At 47.1% G+C, this 7,485-nt stretch overlaps 1 long non-coding RNA gene across 2 annotated transcripts in view; it reads left to right on the top strand.

The window, feature by feature from the left end:
- Positions 1-6,386, top strand: part of LOC129671172 (uncharacterized) — an 11,304-nt gene extending 4,918 nt beyond the window's left edge. The window contains exon 5 of one of the 2 annotated variants that reach the window (XR_008719318.1): positions 5,213-6,386. This is a non-coding gene — a long non-coding RNA (uncharacterized LOC129671172). Of the gene's footprint in view, positions 1-3,546; positions 4,476-5,212 lie in introns of those variants that run through there. The other variant, XR_008719317.1, reaches the window with a different exon arrangement.
- Positions 6,387-7,485: the final 1,099 nt, after the last annotated feature.

Raw genomic sequence — 7,485 nt, 5'->3', positions numbered from 1 at the left:
AGGAAGGAAGGAAGGAAGGAAGGAAGGAAGGAAGGAAGGAAGGAAGGAAGGAAGGAAGGAAGGAAGGAAAGAAAGAAACATGGAAAGAAAGAAGGAAGAAAAGAAGGAAACCACAGAAACCAAAACATTACTTTACAGCTGTATGGAAATGGACATGAAAAGCCCTGAATCCAATAGGGGCAGAGATCAGATGCATGCCAAAAGGATAATCAAAGTAAGACCTGTTCTACCTATGATTCACACCTATTGGAGCTAGCCATCACAGCAGTAGGACAGCAGCTGGGGGTGGAGGTGATCTGAACAGCACCATACGGACCAGAAGCTGACAGAATTCCGGATGCAAACTGTCCTCTGGCACCTTTTGACAAGCGAGTGCCTGCTTTCCTGCCATCAGCAGGAAGCAGACCCCTGGCTGGTCTGATTAGGATTGTTTTTATCTGGCTCAGCTTTCTTCTCCTTATCCAGGTTTGGAAGCACTTCCCAGATACATCCCATTTTACACTTCATTTGCTTGCACACACATCCAGCCAATCAGAATCTACCTGACTCTGTGCAGTCCAATTTGTCAGGTTAAAGAGTGTTAGGTCTCAAACTCAGGACAAATGGCTGAGGTATATATTTAACATTGCAAAGCAGACCTGGCTGCCAGGTTCTCCCAGCATCCCTCAGTCCCTACCTGTTACAGGGCCCTCCTGGCTGGCATACCCCACTCCCTACCCTAAACTTCTACAGCCCAGGATGGGCTGCCATTCCCCCTACAGCTCTTCCCTATATAATTCAGCCGTTTGGCTATACTGGCCTGTTGAGGGGTTGTTCTAATGCTAGCCCTCAAGATCTTGTTAAACCTATTCTTGTTGTGTAAACCTGCCTAAGTCATTATACCTGATTGGTTGATTAAATGGCCTATACCTGGGCAGGGCAGAATGGGGTAGGTGTGGCTAAGGTTCCTGGGCTTCTGGTTCAGGAGAATCATGGCAGAAAGACAGGAAGAGAGGAGGAAGGAGGATGCCACAGTGGGTTAGTATGGAGAAGAAACCATGTTAGCTGGGAGGAAGGACCCCAATAATGGCATGAAAAGGCCCAGATAAAGAATACAAACAAGGGATTATGTATGGAAGGTAAACCAGATGTGGAGGATTAAGGCAGATGGCATTGGATGGGGACTGGGAGATGGATAGTGAGGTTATTGAGACAGTGTGAGTGAAATATCTGCCCAGCCCAAGGTAAATAAGGCAATTATAAAATCTCACAGGTGTCTGTGTCTTATTATTTATGATAGTGGGTTAGATAATACCACTGTGATATTATTACTTTATTATTATTATTATTATTATTATTATTATCATTATCATTATTATCACTTGCCCTTTTGGTCTCCTGGCTCTCTCCTAGCCTCATGGCTTGTGGTTTTCCCGTCTTCCATCCCACCTCACCTCACATGGCTCACTCTGCTGGCCATGTTCACTTTGGACTGTCTCAGAGTCTCTGCCCCAGCCCGTGCTCTCCCTTATGTCTCTAATAAAAACCTCAACCTTGAGGGGCAGTCATGGACTTTCTTTCTTTCTTTCTTTCTTTCTTTCTTTCTTTCTTTCTTTCTTTCTTTCTTCTCGTTCTTGTTTTTCATTTAAAGAGCAATGGTTACTCTTCCTGAGGACCTGAGTCTGATTCTCAGCTCCTACATGGTAGATTACAATTATCCACAGGGAACCAGAAGAATGGTCTCTAGCCAGCCCAAGGATGGCAAACAGGGCTCCAGCAGACCATGCCTTTTTTCCATTCCCTCTTCCTTAGATTACATTAATAAAGCTAGCCACCAAGGATTATTCCCTTATTTGACCACTTCCTTCTTGTGAGGCTGACCACCAAGGTCAATCTATCAAAGTATTGAAGTCTGGCCTTTTGGCTCACTTAATTAACATGCCCAATTAAAATTAAACACCTCATCCTACCTTTTACTTTTGTTAACTTTTATTTATTTGTTTACTCACTTACTTACTCACTAATTTTTGGTTTTTGAGACAGAGTCTCTCTGTGTGTCCCTGGCTGTCCTGGAACTCACTCTGTAGACTAGGCTGGTGTTGAACTCAGAGATCTGCCTGCCTCTGCCTCCCTAGTGCTGGGTTTAAAGGCGTGTGCCACCACACTCCGATCCCTTTTACCTTTATAAATTGCCATTTGCCTGTGTGCCATGTCTGTTTCATCTCTATCCAGAGGCAGTCCTTTGTCCCTCCAGGATTAGTATCTCTTCCCAGAAAAATATCCCTCCCCTCTCTCTAGTAATTATTTTGAATTCTAATTTGGGGGCTGCGGTCTTATTCAAGAGACTAAGGCTTTTTCAGCTCCATGGAAGGAAGATGTAGTGTCAAGTTTGACCTCACTGATAACACTGAGACAGGCTTAGGTCAGATTCATCCTTGAAATGTAACTATTCATAGCACAGGCTGACATCACACCCTGGCTGATAAGGCTGGTGTCTATCCTTTCCTGGACATGGCTCTTGCACCTTTGACTCCCTAGCACACTGTCTTAGCAATCCTGACACCTCTCACTAAATAAGTGACCTTAGAGGTGTCTGCTGAACCTGGAGATGACAGTCAGGACAAAAACACCTGTTCTCTCGCTGGTCGGTGGCATGCTGAAAAACCACAAATAGGCCTTCCTAACAGCTCGGGGTGACAGAGAAGCATTGCGGGACTATTGTCATCAGCCACAGGTGTCTGATGCTCTCTCCACCCTCAGCCTGTCCCATCCAGGATTGAGAGTCTTGCACCACTTCTCAAATTCGCCTCCCCAGATACATCATGGATAACCGCTGTCTTCTTGGAGGCCATTTTAACCAAGTCAAGACTCATTTGGACTTTCTCTCTTGACAGGAGACTGTGAGAGAACTGACGTGGTGGGTAGCATGGAAGAGTGACCTTGGAGGTCACTGTACCATTAGCAGAAGTGTGAATGGCATTCAGATTTGTGCCCAGGCAGCAGGAATAGAGACAGTGGCATTCAGTGGCCTGCCTGACTGCTTCATCTTTCATATCCCATTATTAACCTCCTGAGGGGCAGTGTTAGAGGTGTCCCAGCCAATGTGTGTCCCCTCTCTCCCATTCCTGTGGTAAAATAACAGTTCTGAGCATGAATAGCTCATTCCCTTCCATGGAACGGGAATGATTCTCCACAGGAATGATGGCTGGAGTCTCTTCTGTTAAACTGAAAGTTGCCTGAGTGTCTGGTGGTTGAATGCACGATGCCCTAAGGGATATGGCACAGCTGCTGGAAGTGATATTTTTTAGAACTTGACAATGGTACAAAAGGTAAAATGTCAATAAGAAGAATTAAAGTCAGCTGGGATGGCAGCGCACACCTTTGATCCCAGCACTCAGGGAGGCAGAGGCAGGCAGATCACTGTGAGTTTGAGGCCAGCTTGGTCTGCAGAGTGAGTACAGGACCCTGGCACAGCAGCTCCAGGTCAGCCCCTGTCCCACCAGAAGGATTCCAGGCAGAGCCCATTCAGAGCAAAATCTGCTATGCCATCTCTCAAATTATCTGAAGTTTCTTTAAGGCCAAGGACGGAGCATGAACCCCAGCTGAGAGAGCAGCCGTGGAGATGGGATACTTGTGAGTCCCAGGTCATCAGAGGAGGACCAAGATGACTGCAAACCCCAGGAAAGCTGACTTCCCACGGAATGTGTATCAGCAGGCTCCAGCCAGCCTTCCTTAAACCTCCACAGATGGGGTGACGTCAGCTGACATCTGGGCAGCATTCCTTATCAAGGAGTTCTAAGGGAGACACAGGAGGCACGTTCACTGCCTTTGTGGAGATCAAGAAGCTGAAAGAAACAGCCAGCACATAATTACAAACCAGAAAATGTCCGCAGGCTCAAATGCTGCCCTGAATCTCACAGGAAGAAACGCCACAGATAAAGGACGAGGCCCACACCTGAGATTAAGAGCAGGCAGCCTGGGGCCAACTTTTCGGGCTCCACCATGGCTGGGCCTTCCTGAGGACTGTAGAAGAGATAGATGCTGGGGTGGGAAGTTAACAATTGCTTGACCTTAAATATTATAACTGTTTAAAGAGCAAGATTCTGGAAGACGCAAGCTCTGTGAATTTAAGCATACATTGCTGTGGGGTATTAATGTGTGACTCAGTAAGATCCTCTGGGAAGTTTCAAGTCGGTGAACACAGTGTTTTCAGCCTTGTCCAGGAGCTCTTCTGCACACAGCTAGAGATGATAGAAGATCCCACTGGGAAATATCCCTGAATCTCCACCTCCTGCAGCACTCCAGAGTTGAAGTGAGCCAGGCAAGAGTAGCTGCGAACGTGATGAAGAGGACAGGATACAAAAACATTAGGTCACTGTGTTGCTGTGCAAGTCTTGTGTCCCAGCCCTGAAGTACCACAGGCTCCAGGTTTTCCTGTGAGTGCACGGATGTAAAACCTAGCCCTTACCTTGAGAGAATGGGGGGCGCTAAATATGAATGAGTACGGCCTGAAAGCATGGGTTTGGGTTATCCCAAAAGACGTAGTCCGCCGTGGAAGCGGTTACAGACAGTTTATTAGTTACAGAATAAAGAAAGTCATCAATCAAAGCATTTATTCAATATGAAATACATTTGAGGAGACCACAAGTAAGAGCCGACACAGGTTTCACATGCTCTCTGATGACGGGCGTGGCTTTTGGGATGGGCGGAAGCCCGGGTCTGCTAAGCACAGGATGTTAGGTGGGACACACAGTGGTGGGCAGTGACCGGCTTTCAGGGGAACTAAAAATAGTTGTAGAGAATATGGTCAGCAACAGCCTAACTCTCGATAATCTCAGTCAGCCCCTTGGCCTTGTAGAATTTTTACCGTAGGTGTGTGGCTTTTCTCTTTTCAGTTTACAGGAGGGAAGAAGGTGGCCACCTTGCCCCCTGGCGGAATGGGTTCTGGTCTGGCCTGGTGTCCGTGAATCCCTCTGTGTATCTGCCAAAGAATGATGGGTCTGACTCTGTGGATTAGAACTTAATACAGATGAAAAGGCCCCTGCCCTCAACGTTCTTTCTGATAGAGCTGGAAGTCCTGAATGGACAGTGGGCCCTTCGCAGAGACGGAGAGCGGCAGAGTCGTGGGACATGTGTTTGAGACACAGGACAGACAGGGTGGACACCTGTTGTGAGTGCAGGACTTCCCATCCCTGTGAGAAAGACCCCATCTTACCTGTGTCTCTGCTTCCAGCTGTTTACGAAGAAGATGAAGCCCTCTTCATGCCTGCTGCCAGAGTGCCACCTCCAGTAGCAAGCATACCAGGAAAACGCATGGACAGCCTGGCCAGCAAGCAAGTGGAATAGGCAAAGATGGCTCGCCATGGACCAGCATGGCCATTCATCAAGCAGAGGCCAAATTGCTATCTGTCTCATGGAGTTCATTGGTGATTCCCATATTTATGTCCATGATTTATGTCTGGATGTCACCATGCACTTTGTGAGAGTACTAAATGTGTGATTTGTAGACATCAACACTCGACTGCTTCCCAGTTTAATAATAGCTTAAAGGGCCCTGCAGCCCGCTCACCTAGGCCAGCAGAAAAGGGTTGGTTTTGAGTTCCAGCAGACTGATGCGAACACAGAACATTTCGGAAAAGAAGCGTTCCCCTTACAGCTGTCTGTTGGACAGGAGTTTACGGCAAGGTGGTAAAAGTTAAGCTAAGGGCCTGGCCGCTTTGACCTCAACAGGTCTTAACCACTTTTTCTCTTGGCTCTGATGCTGTCTTATTTTGGATCACAAAGCAAGAACAGTGTATTGTTTTTGTCGTTGCCTTTTAAAAGAGCTGAAAATACTGTTCTCCCTTTAGATCTGCATCTGTGTGTGTCTGTACAATACACACACACACACACACACACACACACACACACGGGGTTGCATACAGACCCCTGGTGGCCCTCTCCTTGGTGGACTGAGACGGGGCTGACGCAATGTTCTTCAGCTTGACAGCTGTGTGTAACTCACATCAGCCGTATTTATGATATGTCTGCTCTTTATTTAAAATTGAGTTGAAGGGCTACGGCTGTGACTCAATGGGAAAGCACGTACCTACCATGTGTGGGGTCCCATCCTTTCCCTCCCAATGTAAAGGACCTGGGGGAGCATCTAAGGGCCTTGTAATGGCTTGTATCAGGAAGGGTCTCTGACAGTCTGACATTGCTTGCTGGACGCTCTCTAGGAGACAGAGCAGAGTAGAAAGGCTTAACTTTCCTATTCCATAGGATCCTAGGAAAATTCACTGCGGTAACCAGCACAAACCTATGGATCTTGTCACTACTTCCTGTAATCCAGTTACGTTCCCGGCATTCAGAATCACACAGTGGCTATCATACAAGATGAATAAAAATTTGAACTACTGCTACTTTGACAGAACAAATAAAAATGACCATTTATTAGGTTAATACATCACAAGCATCAAGGCTGCTTCCTTTGGGGATGGAGAGTCTGGTTCTGGGCAAAGAGCCTGGAGCCTGACTGGCACAGGGCTGAAGAATCTCCAACGGCAGCTTGCACAGAGGTCAGGACCCAGAAAAGGAGCACACCCTTCCCCGAATTCCTGCACTGGTATTTACCACATCTGGGACCCACCAGTCTTGATGATGTTTTTATAGGGTTGGTTTGAAAGGTAATTATCTCTGTGCGCTTGACTTTCAATATCCAAGCAACTCTTCTAGAACCTATAAAAAGGCCGGTGGGGGTGGGGTAGCTGCACCAACCCCACCTTCCAACTCCCATTTCCTTCCTTCTAATCAGTTAATAGGTCTCAGGAGGCTGTTAGAAGACAGTCTGTTCAGAAGCTCTTAATTTTTTCTTTGTTTGAAACTTCTTCTTTCCTGATTCACAAGCCACTAAAACAGCAAGAATGAGAATGCAGCTCTGGCCTTCCTTTGAAAAGAAAGAGGAATGAGGTGGGGATGAGGGTGGGGCGGAGAGGCATCAGAGCTTCCTAGTAAGTGAAGACATGTGTGGCCGGAACACTCAGAATCGGGAGGAATGGTCTCAGTCCTGCCCTCGATCTCCCGCCCTGGGCCACCTCGTCTTTGCCATGGAATAAGTAGGAAAGTGTATCTGAAGTTCCTAAGACTTGTGCCAGGAGAGTCATGTACGTTGGACTTGGTTTGAGTGATTCTTGATGCTGGTTTTTGTAAATGGGTCTTTGTGGGAGTGCAGGCAGGTGAGCGGGGAGCTAGCCCTGGTGGAAAGCTCTGAGCACTGGCTTGCTCCATGGTGCACTTGTCATTCACAGAGGTGCTCAGGCAAAGACGCCAAGTGCCACCTTTGCAGCAAGGGTTTCATCACTTTTTGGACAGCCTTGGAAAGCTGTTGCTTCAGCGTCTGTTGACTAGCCAAGGCTGTACAGACCCCAGAGGTCAAACTTTTTGACAATAGCTGCCTTTCCTTCCCTTTCCTTCCTTCTTTCTTTCTTTCTTTCTTTCTTTCTTTCTTTCTTTCTTTCTTTCTTTCTT

Source organism: Psammomys obesus, unplaced genomic scaffold, assembly GCF_907164565.1.
Source record: "Psammomys obesus unplaced genomic scaffold, mPsaObe1.curated_primary_1811, whole genome shotgun sequence".
NCBI classification, from domain to species: domain Eukaryota; kingdom Metazoa; phylum Chordata; class Mammalia; order Rodentia; family Muridae; genus Psammomys; species Psammomys obesus.
The sequence above is the reverse complement of the archived record's forward strand: the minus strand, read 5'-3'. Positions and strand labels throughout refer to the sequence as shown.